Source organism: Macrosteles quadrilineatus, unplaced genomic scaffold (assembly GCF_028750875.1).
Source record: "Macrosteles quadrilineatus isolate MER2022 unplaced genomic scaffold, UCM_ALF_1.0 Scaffold_4__1_contigs__length_99947679, whole genome shotgun sequence".
Taxonomy (NCBI): domain Eukaryota; kingdom Metazoa; phylum Arthropoda; class Insecta; order Hemiptera; family Cicadellidae; genus Macrosteles; species Macrosteles quadrilineatus.
In genome coordinates this window covers 70833523-70847530 of record NW_026542597.1, presented here as the reverse complement: position 1 = coordinate 70847530, position 14008 = coordinate 70833523, and the positions used below count along the sequence as shown (strand labels likewise).

Genomic DNA, 14008 nt, shown 5'->3' with positions numbered 1-14008 from the left:
CTCAAGTTTTTGTCACACAATCGAAGGTTCGGTTCAGTTGTTCTGTAGGACAGCAGTATGTGAAGCCAACAAGGGGTCCGTGAATTCTTTTGTTATGAGTGAAAACTATTAAATTCCACAATTAAAAGGAGGTAAACTAGCAGTTTTAATGTATGGAACAAAATATTTAATGATAATTAGTTATTATATATTGATTTTAGTGGAAGAAGTTAAAGGTAAGTAAGAAAAATGCACAGCTGATGTTTTCGACTCCTGCTGATTCTTTCCCCCATAAAATGTACACGAAACAATACCAAACAATATTGCGAATAGAATATTACATTGCTGGGGCCCAAAGTGACTCTTTTCGACACGAGTTTTAATGACAAAGGCTACGTCAAAATCGGAAAAGCCAGGATCGAAAATTAACTTGTAATCCGTGTTAGAACTATATTTTTTGTCGTTCTGTGCCACATTCTTTACACTAAATAATTAAAAAAATTTAGATTTCGTACATTGTTTAATCTTATAAGTTAGCCCTTTAAATATAGCTTTATTCTTGTTGTGTTAATGTATTATATAGGTACATGGTGTTTCTGTTAATTACATGCAACACCTATTAATCAACGTAGTAATAAACTCATAGTATACATGTTGATGAAGGAACGTTTATTACAGTGAAATGTACAATATTTCAATCACAAAAAACATTAAAATAACGATGTAACATTTTGGTTAACTGGGTTATTTTCTCCGACCAAACCACTAAACCAGTGGGAGAAGCCAAGAATTGTAAAGATGTACAGCCAATGTCCGTATTGTTTGCCCTTGGGTAAAGCACGCAAGCATGTATCACCGCCGTTTTCGCTACAGTATTACGAAAGAAAATTTGCAATCTGACATCCTTTGGAAACCATATTCTTAGCAATAAATGCATATTAAATATTTTTAATTACTAATCTCAGTCAGTGAAACAATTATTTGCGACGGTGGCGGGGAATTTCCCTGATCATTAGCGATTCATTCTGACTCAGTCTTGGAGCCTGGGACAAGGCCAACAATGGAATCAGCGATGGAATAAAACTTGGGTAAATTACACTAAAACACTGTTAGCCATGATTGCTTTTGGTCTTTAATCATTGCGTCGTTCTTTTTCATGTGGTTGAAAGGTTTCCGTAATGGTGAGTCATTCCGAAACATATTTCTTCCGAGCGACTTGTTAGATTTAAAGTATGATGAGTTCTATTAAATGTTGTATCAACATAACTTTACTACAGAATAAACAACCATAGTTAAACCCATTGACTGTAAACTATCTATATATGGCAGTGGCCATTATGGTTGATGGACACTGGAAATGCAGTAATAGTAATAGTATACTCTTATAATATCCTTTTGGATTAACGGTAGACAATTTTAAGGATTAATTTCTAATAACGTTTGATAGTGTTCACGACTTGTATAAATTTCTAGGTTATTTGACTATTTATACAATCATAGCGAGAAAATAGAATATGTATTTAAACAACTGCTTGTCCCTACCTTGAATCATTGTTTAGCAAAATTAAACCTACATCAGGCAAAAAAGTAGGCCTACCTACCCTTGGTTACTGGTAAAATAAGAAACCGAAGCTTGGACTTAGTACTCAGTTAAACGCCTTATCGCTATATAGCACATTACTTTAAATAAACAAAATTTAATTTACTAATAAGTGTTAGTAATAAATAAACCTGATCATAATGGGTGAATTTAACTCATTTATCTTTGTTAATATGTTAAACTTCAATCAAGCACGATTTATTTACATTAGTGCAACACGTAAACACTGTTGTTCAAAGGTTTATTGCGGACATTTTCCATCAGGAATGTAAAAAACAATACACAACGTTTCGGGATCTGGAATCTGATCCCGTCCTCGGGTGAAAAAAAACTTAACTAACACATTACAACTAACAATACACAAACGCCCAACCTAAGTTGGAATACACTACAGAGGGTATTAGTAAAAAAATATGCACTGTATAGCAGTCAAGTCATGATACAACATGCAAATAATAACAAATCACAAAACACTATAATCTATAAAAGGTTTAACGTAAAAAACTCACACAATGGAACACTAATAACACCGTTCGCAATGACTCCACCAATGAGACCAATGTTTTTTTTACATTCGTGATGGAAAATGTCCGCAATAAACCTTTGAACAACATTAACTCACCATTACCAACAATGAACTTCAAACAAAGAACGTAAACACTGTTCAGAATCAAGATTGATACCATATTGTGTAATGGTTTACCAGTCTATGGTGTGCGGTATGGTGTTCTATAGGGCAGCATTCTATGGTATGAAATTGCTTGTACCCGTCTTTGGTCATTGACTATCCTATATATTAATAGGCAAGCATGTTTCTTGAAAACCTTTTTTCTCAGCTCGTGTGCATCGCAGGGAAAATATACGCATACTTTTAGAAAGATATTTGCCTGTTGATGTACAGAATCCCTTTAAAAATTTAAACAGGCTCAAAAATAAGCAAAAAACCGCATTTAAAATTATTATTAACACGGGGCTTATGGGTTGTCATACAGGTGACTAAACAAAACGAAGTATAAGCAGAAAAGCAAAACAAATCGAAGAAATTCCAATCGCATGTTTTATTTACAGCGTGAAAATAGGAAATTTTTACAATACATATTTTTGGTCGGGTTTTCGACCACGGGTGACCTCTAGTATATCATATTGTAATCAATGCTATGGTGCGGTATGGTGTTCTATGGTGTAGCATGCCCCCGTCCCGTGACGCCCCCCTACTCGTTCTCCTTGTAGGCTTTGGACCGTTCCTTCGCCAGTCTGTGGTGCGTCGGTCGTCGAGGAGTGCGGTGAGGAGTAGTTTGCAGCCTCTAGTAAGTACAATGGACCACACTTGGGAGATTAGTAGATAAAAATATTTTTACCTATGTAATATACAGAAATCATATTGGATTTAGTATTATTTATCACTTACTGAATTAACTAAAATTTAAAGTATGTACAAGGCATTTAATTTATATAAATACTAAAAAGAATTTTCTATATAAAATAATAATTGATATGATAAAATTCGTAAGTCTCTTTTGAGTGAAAACTGGCGGACCTTTTGGACTAAATATTATAAAATGTTAGTTTATTTTTATCAGAAGCGGAGAAGCGGCAGACGATTATTACATTAATAAAAAAATACAAAATATCGTCCTTAAACTTATTATGTGATATAATGGTTATTTTAAATGTACATCTACCTATTGTTTAATTATTGCAATCGTACTCTTCAACGACAAGTTTATTTCATAATTATTAAAACACACTTAGAGCTAGATAATTTGTTTTTGAAACGTTGACAAAACATATACAATCTTAGTTAGACTCGTTATACCTGTTATTTTGACGACTCATTTATTGTTTTTCTTAAATATTATTCGTATTCAACCTACGATTAGGGGATTTTCAAACCCATGGCGTTTCTCTGTACGAATTCCATTATCACCTAATAAAGAGTATACAATATTGCGGTGCTATTATGCAAAATATTTTTGAATATTTTACAGTCTAAGTTTGGATTTTGACTTAGAAAAGTTAAGTTTCTGTATGCCTATTATCGTATTTTATTAATATGATAGTAGCACAGGAAATTCATCGTTTGTATTTATGAATTAGTATAACAAATTGGTACAAAGGCACACCAGATTGAAACTGTCAAAAATCTATATATATAAAATCCAATGTATGTTTGTTTGTATGTTTGTCCTTTATGGACTCCAAAACCGCTCGACAGGTTGTAATGAAACTTTCAGGCATTATTAAGCGCTATTCAAGGATGGTTTGTGTGAAGTTTGGTGCAGATCCGTCAAAAGGGCTCCACCCCAGTGGCTCTGGAGTTTCCCATGTTAACCTTATGAGTACTCATATTTAAATGGAATTAAAGAATCTTAACAGCTGGTTCAACTAAACTATCTGATTCTGTGATGTTCAATAGCATTAAAAAGTTAATAGGTTTACCAACAGGGTGCAGCACTATATTTTTTTTAAATTATGAGAACAGCTAATTTGCAACCAAAAGGTGAGTGAGCGTAGCGAACGAACTTCAACCAGGACGTGATTAAGCCATGCGAACGAGCTCATCTTGAAAATGTACGAGCATGTGACATAAAACCACAATAGGACAGGACGACGTCTGTCGGGCCAGCTAGTTATAAATAATAATCATTTATTCATATACACAAAAAAATTGTATACATCTTACATTGACCCCTTTAAAATTTCGGTCAGTACATTTTGAATGGCCTGCTACGGTTTGGTTTCTAGTCGTGTTAAATCAAACCTGGCATGTCCATAAAGTCACCAAGAGATAAAAGGAGAGAGTTTTTGTTCTGTACAGGATGTTACAAAATAAGAGCAAAAACTTGCATTTTGGAGGACAAGTCGTGCTGGTATTTTTGACAAAACCTAAATACGTAATTGCGTCATATGTATTTGCATTGTTTCAATTTGCAATATGTACTTTTATAGCTTCATCTTTTAACTTAACTTTACTGAAATAAACATTTTCTTCGTCTATTATGACGAACAGCTACTTTACTTCTCATTTGTTCATCTTGGCTGAATTGTATCACAAAGCTTTTTCAAACCTGTGGTCACATCCCGTTTAGAAAGGAACTTCTGTGTTTTTTATGCACACATAAAAACTTCGTATCGTAAAAAATTTTTAGATTTTTACTTGTTTGAATATACTATTTTTGTGATGCATTTATGTATCACAACTGCGCCAGCTCTGCCAAGTGGTCATGTAGTAGTAATCACATCCAATGAAAGCTCTTGCACAAAGGGTTTTCTTGCACTTGACTTTTAATGCTAAACTGCGTTAGCTACCGTACAATCAAACTTTGACTCATAGACATTACAATCCCATATTAAATTTGTCACCAGTTCAAAATGAAAATGAATGTAAATTCAACCGTTAACACTAGTGTCAATTACTGACTTTTGTCTAATTCTCCATATTTTTAACCACGCCATGTTTATGTTTTGTGAACTTAACATCAGTTACGCCACATAAACTATCACAGTATCAAATCTATGAGAAAAAAATAGTTTCAAGCACTTCAAGCATTCAACTAGGTAAGTCCTATTTGAATAGTCGTTAGCTACATCAGACCCATTTAGGTGGGATGTCAGTAGAACTCCGATTATCCGAATCAACAGGGACCAGACCCCGTTCGGATAATCAAAAATTCGGATAATCGGAGTTTTACCAGAATTCCGGGAATTTTAAAGAAAAATCCTCATTTTCGGTACTAAGTGAACTTTTAATTAATAATAATTTAAATCAGAACATTTTTACAGTTTACAGTGTTCATAGTACAAGTGTTCTATACATGTTATTAAGTCAATAGTGTTCCATCAAAGTCCAAAATTGGCTAAATGTGTTTAATAAAAATTCTTTGATATTTTGCAAAACTTATTACTGTAGCTTTACGTTTTTTAAATTGTTGAAATAAGCGATTCGGATAATTGGAGTTCTACTGTACTTCAATATTCCAAAACTTAAAGATTTAACTTAACGCGGCAGCTCATAACATTGAACTGGGAAGAAATGTATCCGGTATACACTGTTTATGTTTACCTTACACGTCTTAGAACGCTAGACTTTAGCACAGTACTGTTTCACATTAATTTCTCTAAGAAACCCCCCCCCCACCCCTTTAGGATCGTAGCATAATCTTATTGATAAAATACATTGGTGATTAGCGGAAATTGAACCCAAAACCTCGTGGACTGAAGTCTGTGTTCCACTACCAGTTTGCTCCCAATTATGTATAGGCTGCACTAAAATGACTCCCTGGTCGTCATCTCTTACACAAATTGTTTCACATTTCACACTTTAAAATGTTTGGCTCCAGCAAGATCCGAACCTTGGACGAGCCTTCATGTCCTCCCATCCGTACTCGGGAGACTCCCAATGTCGGGAGGTCGAGGTCATTAAGGAGGCGGAGCACTCCCACTTCGTCTTCTCATGATATCATCCACACGATATCCCACTATAGGATTACCCATTTTTCAGCATTTACAAACAACTTCAGGGTTATCATTACAAAATTGCTAGGTTTGGGTGTATTGTTTACGAGACTGTAAAATCGTAGTTCTACCGTGTCTTTGTCGAAGTTTGGAGAACAATAAGCTAGGGGAAATTAAGTGGGATTTTTGTCGTTGATTATAGCCTGTGTTCGTTTGTCTTTTAACTAGTTGTCAGAAATAATTAGGTTTAGGTTAATGAGTTTTGCATGCCATCAACAGTCTTAAATAAAAGAATCGCACACTCACAAGTTAAATCCAGTTTGGATATGAATGCCGAACAAAAACTCCTCGCCTTTTGTTAATTCAGTGGTACTGTAGTAATTTTCCATTATTATTATTATTATTATGTATTATCCAAACTTAGCCTATTTTAAAATCTAATTCAACCATATTTTCAATTTTTATCTGTGCAATTTAATATATTTAATAAAAATCTCGTACATGTATAATTTTACTAAATTAAAATGTCATTTCAAGTTGTAAATGTTTTTTGATTAACTAATAATCAAACTCCAATACTATATTGAAAAATATACTTGATTTTTGTTATACAATTCAAGGCGCATCTTAACTTTTACAGATTCTGTCTTCCAAGCAGATTTTTTTAGGAAGATGTGGAATTTAAGACATGGAGTAGGAAGATATGGAATAGAAGACATGGAATCCGAAACACGAACTTCCTGTCCTCCAAAGAGTTTGTCATGTCTTCTATTTCATATCTTCCTAATCCGTCTCTTACATGTTGAGCACGTTGAGAAAATTAAAACTTCGCTAGTTTATACCAGGTACATATTTAGTCAATTCCTTGAACAAAGTTAGCAGTTGAAATAACTGCTTGTAAAGTTTAAATGAATATTTTTTAAATATCCATGGCAACAGAAATAAATAATGATAGATAAAATAGGCTAGAACATTAACAGCTATAAACCAAGAATATAATGACAAAAAGTTGCATTTTTAATACACTAATCGAATCACAGTAGCACATATTGAATGACTTTACGTCACATTTATACGTACACGAATTCCTTTTTGTAGTCAATGATGGTAGTATAATTAATTATTACCAATAGATTTTAAGCCCAAATAATTTCTTTCATTTCTTTTAACCGTTCCTTTCAAAGGGGGGGACTTTGCGAAGCACGAGTAAAAGAAATTGCCATAAATTAAATAATTGAACTGCACCTACCAGAGTACGTTTTAATTACAATCATAAGTCATTGACTCACCACTGCAGGCATCAATTACTACAATAGGCATCATTTCATCACAGTAACGGACCTCTGCAATACTTTGTCCCTGATTCAATTTATTATTCGAGCCAATGACGCTTATGTTATGCAACAGAACGGTAGTCTAGAGGTAGGCCTACTCTTTGGCAACTAAGATGCTGCTTATAAGCACGGGGATATCAATGTAGTACTAAAATACGTCTTGTTTAAGCAATAAGATTATTATTCCTTGTTTGCTTCCAAAGAGAATTTAAATATTTTTATTGATTTATCAATTATTTAAATGGTTAAGTTCACGCTTTAGATACTTAAAACTGCAACGGCTACCGTACGAAGGTAGGTATTTTAAGCTAAGTATGAATGTACATGAGTGTAGGATGAGTAGCGCGATCTTGTAGTCTTGTTAGTGGCTAAGGCCGACATATTCCTTAGACATAGCTGTTAATTAATAGTCATACAGCCAATGACAACTAGGGACCTACAGTTTATAGTGGAATCCGAACAAAATTTTGCCTTATAATTAATGAATTGGTCTAATTATCACGCTAGCACTGCAGATAGTCGTAGTACTCACTAGTGCGGACGTTAATCTACACCAGGGAGTATCGCATCCACAGATCATGCATATAAATATCCACAATTCGAGGCCTCCTGGCTGGATTACAGAAGGACTGTAACATTCTTGACACTGGTTGACACATTATTGCATACTATTTTTTAAACGTTAAATAGTGAATAAATTACTTCTAAATTCAAATAATCTTTTGATCTTCACTATATAAACAATGTATTTTATTTGTTGCCACTACGTTGATACAAATGAATTTTAAATCTGTAGTTTGAATACTAAATACTATTTTTTTATGGATAGGTAGCCGAGTTGTTATAGTACTTGCCTTCAAATCTGAAGGATTCTCTTGTTCAATCCAAAATAGGTTGATTCTTGACCCAAATTATATTTTTCGGTCCAACAATTATTGATGTTATCTAAAAGAAGGTTGACGTTAGATGCTGTGACAAGGTCAGCGATCATGCCAACCATGCCATTCTTTTACAAAAACATTAAAAACTCTTATAAACGTACATTAAATGAGAAAACTTATCCAAATGGATTAGCAGTGAATCACAATCAAATTTACCATAGAGTAATTTAGTGCATTTAATAGCCACTTAATATGTCCTGGAACGTATTTATCTGCTTCAGATCTCAAGTACACAAACAATATAATGTTTTGCACCTCAACAAAACACATACAGGACAAACAAACAGCGAGAACAAATGCTACTGGGGATGCTAGGAATACAAGAGCAAAACAACGTTTAATTACAGATATTCTGTTATTTTGTCCCCTTGCCTTTCATTTAACCTTACAGCAGTTTCCATTCTGGAAATTGTACACCCGAAAACATTAAATTCGTAACGCAACGCTCACAACTAACATCGTAGATAAAACATACTCCCTTAGTGTGTTGGATAGGCTATGCTAACATGTCTTCTAATCTAATCATTTAATTGTTAAAAGTATTATGTTTTTTTCCTGATAATTGTTAATTTCCTAAAATCATATGATGATCATATGATTTTATGAAATTTTATGAAATGATTTTTATGAAATAATTATGAATCACCTGCCTTTCACTTTACACATGTTATATGGTAATTTTCTCATACAGGCCTATGACGCACTGTAAAATTATGCACAAGTTCCACCTGTCTCTTTGACTAATAGATACAGCCTCTCGTCATGTCCTGATAGCTCGGAGGTTGGGTGACGTTGCTCTACAAACAATGACGGGACAGATTCCTAGCTCTCCTGGTCTACTTAACTTCCGGACTTGGACTGGTGGATTTGAACACGTGATCTCATCTTCTATGTCTTTCGTCAGAGAATATTGGGACCAACACAACAATCCTAGAGGTTTCAAAATCTGAGAACTATCAGCTGATTTCTTCAGAGTGTAGATTCTGTAACAATGGAAGTAGAGCTCCTAAAAACAAGATTCGATGTGATTCAGTTAAGGTAGTCTTGATTATTTTATTTGGTCAGCAACGATAGCTGGGTAGCTGAGAGGTTATATTGCTAAAATCCGGAATCAGAAGGTATAAAACCTGAGAAAAAGTCAGTTGTAGCCGGGGGACATTGAAGATATGGTGAAATGGGGGGACTTAGGTTAATGATGATGATGGGATATGGTGGTAATTCGGGAAATCAGGAGGGAATAAATAGGGTAATAGGGTAGGGGGGAGGGGCTAATAGGGTTGGAATAGCTGTGTCTTAAAAATGTTCCTGGCTAAGAAAACGCGGATCTTCGTGATTAGCAAAGTTACTCAGGGTATCTCACTCCACCTTCTCTCATATTCAAATTAGAATGCCCCCATTGAAGCCATGCTGAAAATAAATGTAATGCTAAGGAAGCTTCCTTTTTTTAATTAATAATTAATTTTTACAAACGCATCTAGAATCACAGCTATAAACCGAAATCATATGTATATAATTGATTCTGGTCTACCGCAGGTTCTTGTACGAATCAAGCCTTACTAAAATAATTAAACCCCTTCGCAAACCATATTTCCATAGGATTTTCTTTGTGTGATTAAATATTTAGACGCTTGTAATACTATTGCTAGATTAGGATAATTGGTAATATTGTATACCTTAATTATTAAGGTACTCATTACTCTAGCCTTAAGCAACACCTAATCACAACCTCTGAAGAGTAGTTAGACAAATCATTAATTCAGTAATTTAAAACTACACAAATTTACACACTTGCAACAACCCTGCAAATTAATTAGTCATTATCGCCTGCATTGCCAGAGGTTATGAACTATTTTCGGGTTTGACGATGTCGTCATACATTGGAAGAGGCCGTTTCCTGTGTTTGCGAAAGAAGGTTCTGGAGCTTATGATGTTTGACTAATAGGTTGTTATGATTGTGGATTGGCTCTGTCACTTGGCTTAAAGATTAGTAGTTCTAGTGACGGACGAGGCTTTGGATCAAGCTCTCCAACCAACTGGAATACACCATCTGTATCACAAAGGAAGGTCAGTTATCAGTTTTTGTGTATTGGTTCGAAGATAGGGGTTAAAAATGTGTAGGTTTAAAATAAACTCAGACGCCACTTATAAACATTGTCTTTATAAATCATTGAATATAGTCACCGGTGGTGAACTATGAATCAATGAATCAATGAATAATTGGTAATTATTCATCTGCGAATCTGTTTTTGTGATGGTAAAAATGTTTCGTGAGTTGCTCCAATGGTAGGTGTGACGCAGCTTTGAGAGATTAAGGAACTCAGGTGCTAGGTTTTTGAAAAATAAAGTAAAACAACAATTTATGAGATCTGATTGGGTTTGTTACATTGACCATTTTTGCTAATTGTTTCGAGGATAGATATAACACTTCTTGAAGAGATTAATGAACACAATAGTATATTTCGTACCTAGGGCCGAAAACCATTTTCGGTCCGCGGTACGAACACTATTTTTCACCGCACTACTACTATTCACAATAATAATAATGAAAACTGATAGTCAACGCAACTTTAAGGTTATGTGAAGAAGTATTTCAGGAATCAGCAAAAATAAAGTAAACAATTGCTAGGCAACGGTGAAAATAAAACGATTCTATTTCAATGCTATGGATACTGTTTGTGTAATTAATATGCAAGCGAACAGCTGATTTTGCAGCCCCGGGATGTAAAAACCTGCTCGGTCCCCAAATTACGATGACAGCTGGCATGGCCAGCAAAACGTAACTTTCAGCCACCAATTAACGTATGTAATACAGCCAAAAATATCATAGTGTGGTGAAAAAGATATAGTATAGCTAGAATTGCGGAACCAAAAATTCGATAGTACACATAGTGATTCATAATAGTACCAAATGTATTTTAAATTGTACTTTTTACAGAAAAATTATTTTCAGACAAATGAAAACCAGCTTTGGGAGATTAACTGTTCCATACGCTAGTTGGTATAAATATAATTCATGATCAGCTAAAATGTTTGTTGTGATATTGATTTTTTTCTGAATTGGTCCCGAGATAGGTGCCAGCTTTGGGAGGTTAAAGAACTCAGAAACAACGGATTTGATTGGACATCCAATTTGACCTCTGCACTCGTGACAATCTATGATAGTCATGAACAATTACTACCTTCGTCGTTCTAAATGTCAACGTTAATTTATTCAACACATAGCCAAACATATTTTATAGTTTAGAGTTTTTTTGGTTGGTTTTAGATAGTCAACGAACTATAATTGTTTTCAGAGACTTATATTTCGTATCTTTTTAACTTTTTATGGTATTAGGCACGATTCTAGTAATCGTGGTATTAGGTAAATTAATCAGCCTTATGGATCAGCTGAAGGCAGTTTAAAGACATGTTTCTGTCTTGCGAATGAAAAGATGAGAGTTTTTGCTTATACTTTTTATTCATGTTGTTTTACCATCTTTAATATGCCCAAATATTATTTGTAAAATTGTAACTTTGTTCTTGTATTTTGGGTTTACTAGTTTCTCTCATTTGAACTCAATTTGTATAACACTTCTTAACTCTTTGTTTGCAGTATGGCTTAAAATACCTACTTTGTATGGTCGCCATTTCATTGAACAGTATTAATAGTAACAGTAGACAATAAATAGTTCACAAACAAATAAATGTGTCAGGTTGGAAAAATGTTAAACCTTGGGAAATAACAAGAGATAAATATGTAGGCCTTCGCGTTTCAAGGGCTCTGATACACCTTAAAACTATCCATCTAAAGACGACAAATTAAAATACGAAACTATTTTTAATTTGCACAAAACTATAAATTTCATACATACATATTTTGCAAACAAAGAATGGAAGATCTATGATGTAGTATATAAAACACTTATTAACATTAATAATAATTGTTTATTGGTTTTTATCACTGAAATAATTCATACTTTGTTCAGCACTTAGTTTCTTACCAAATAATAAATAAATCAACGATTTGTACAAAAACTGCCAATTAAATTACTCAAGACAAGTTAGTTAATTGCAACCCTTCCATTATGAATACAGAGTAGGTTTTTAGGGCGAAAGTTTCCAGAAGAACAGACTTGAAGGTTATTGCGGGGCAATGCGGCAAATACCAGAATATGACTGATTAGTGTTTGTGTCCTTGTAGTGTTGTTATGCGGTAACTAACATAGTTGTTGTTGATTTGTATTCGAGATTAGAAATAGTCAAATGAATGACAGAACATACAAAGTGGCTATTAGTTTTGCCACTCGTACTGAATACATTGATATAGCAGTGTACTTGTGTAAGAGTATTTGAGGGCTGTCTGTTTAAGCGTTGAATATGGATAACACTACCATGAAATATGTTACATTTACAAATTACTGTTGTAGCCATAATATTTTTAGGTAAGAACTAAATACAGCTAGTTTCAGTGTCCGTTCTAGAACCTTGTCAACGGGGGTGTTCAAAACCAGAAGAGAGGTTTTGGGGTCCTCTTCCGGATTTTGCTATTTTGAAAGCCATTCGGTGACTTTTTAAAGCCATTTTCAACGTCTAGAACTGTGTCTAAAAGCATCCGTTGGATGTTTAAATCAAAATATATTTTTACATTTATATATCCAGTGTCCATGAAGGGGGTTTAGCCCCTATAGAACCCCCCCCCCCGCGGAACTGCCACTGGCTAGTACTTGTTATTTTATTGTTAACTTTCAAAATCCAAATTTGTTCGCGTATCGTAAAAAAAGCTAAAATCGCATTTTAAAGTATTACAATTAACCTAAAAACGAAAATGCTTAAAATTATGTTTAAAACACTTTAATTCAAAAGCTTAAAGCTATGTTTACTGTAATGACTCATATTCATAAATTTACAGATCTAAGATAAACATTATGCACAAAAAAGGAAAAAAACAACAACCTTAGATCATGCTAAATGCATAAAAATGCATTTAGCATGATCTAAAACAGTAGAAAAAACAATTTCACAAAAAGTTACTGTAATAATATATCAATGTCTAATCAACTGAAAACGCATGGTAAATAAGACATCATTTAGTAAATTACATCACATCTAGACGGTATTTTACATAATGCCTACATAATCGCTAATGTCAATGATACCGCGATATAGATTGAGAACGAAACATGTTGAGGGCAAAACTCGTCCAGTTGTCCTTGCACACCCAGACAGCTCTTCCTGAATCAGCTGTAAACTTGACCTTCACAGCTGATCCATAAACAGCTGGGAGTGGACAAGTCGCTACCATTGTTTGCTACTTGTATCTCCAAATGTGGATAATGATCTTACAATGTAAGCAACAGTGTTGTCAAAGAGTTTAACTAGTTAGTGGATTAGCGGAAGCAGACTTTCTTGAGATGATATCCAGATAGTTGTATGAAAATATTTTAAAGTTGGTAAACTTGCACAGTACCGAAGTATATTATTTAATTGAACATAACGGTATTGGCTTTTTCGAGACAAGGTTTAAAGGTAAATGTGTATGTAAATTCTTCATCTTTGTCTTGTTATAAAGTTTTTTTTTTTTTTTTATAACAAGACAAAGATGAAGAATTTACATACACATTTACCTTTAAACCTTGCGTCCCCGTCGCAGTAAACAGAATAAGACTTTTTGGGATGACAATCAAAAGAAGTGTGTTTGATAAACCCTTCATTTATGTCTA

At 34.0% G+C, this 14008-nt stretch overlaps 1 protein-coding gene across 1 annotated transcript in view; it reads left to right on the top strand.

The window, feature by feature from the left end:
- Positions 1 to 2824: 2824 nt before the first annotated feature.
- The window catches only part of LOC128991905 (fatty acyl-CoA reductase wat-like), a 31978-nt gene continuing 20794 nt past the window's right edge, over positions 2825 to 14008 (top strand). The window contains exon 1 of the mRNA XM_054415180.1: positions 2825 to 2886. The gene's annotated coding sequence lies outside the window, so the exon portion shown is untranslated. The remainder of the gene's footprint in view (positions 2887 to 14008) is intronic.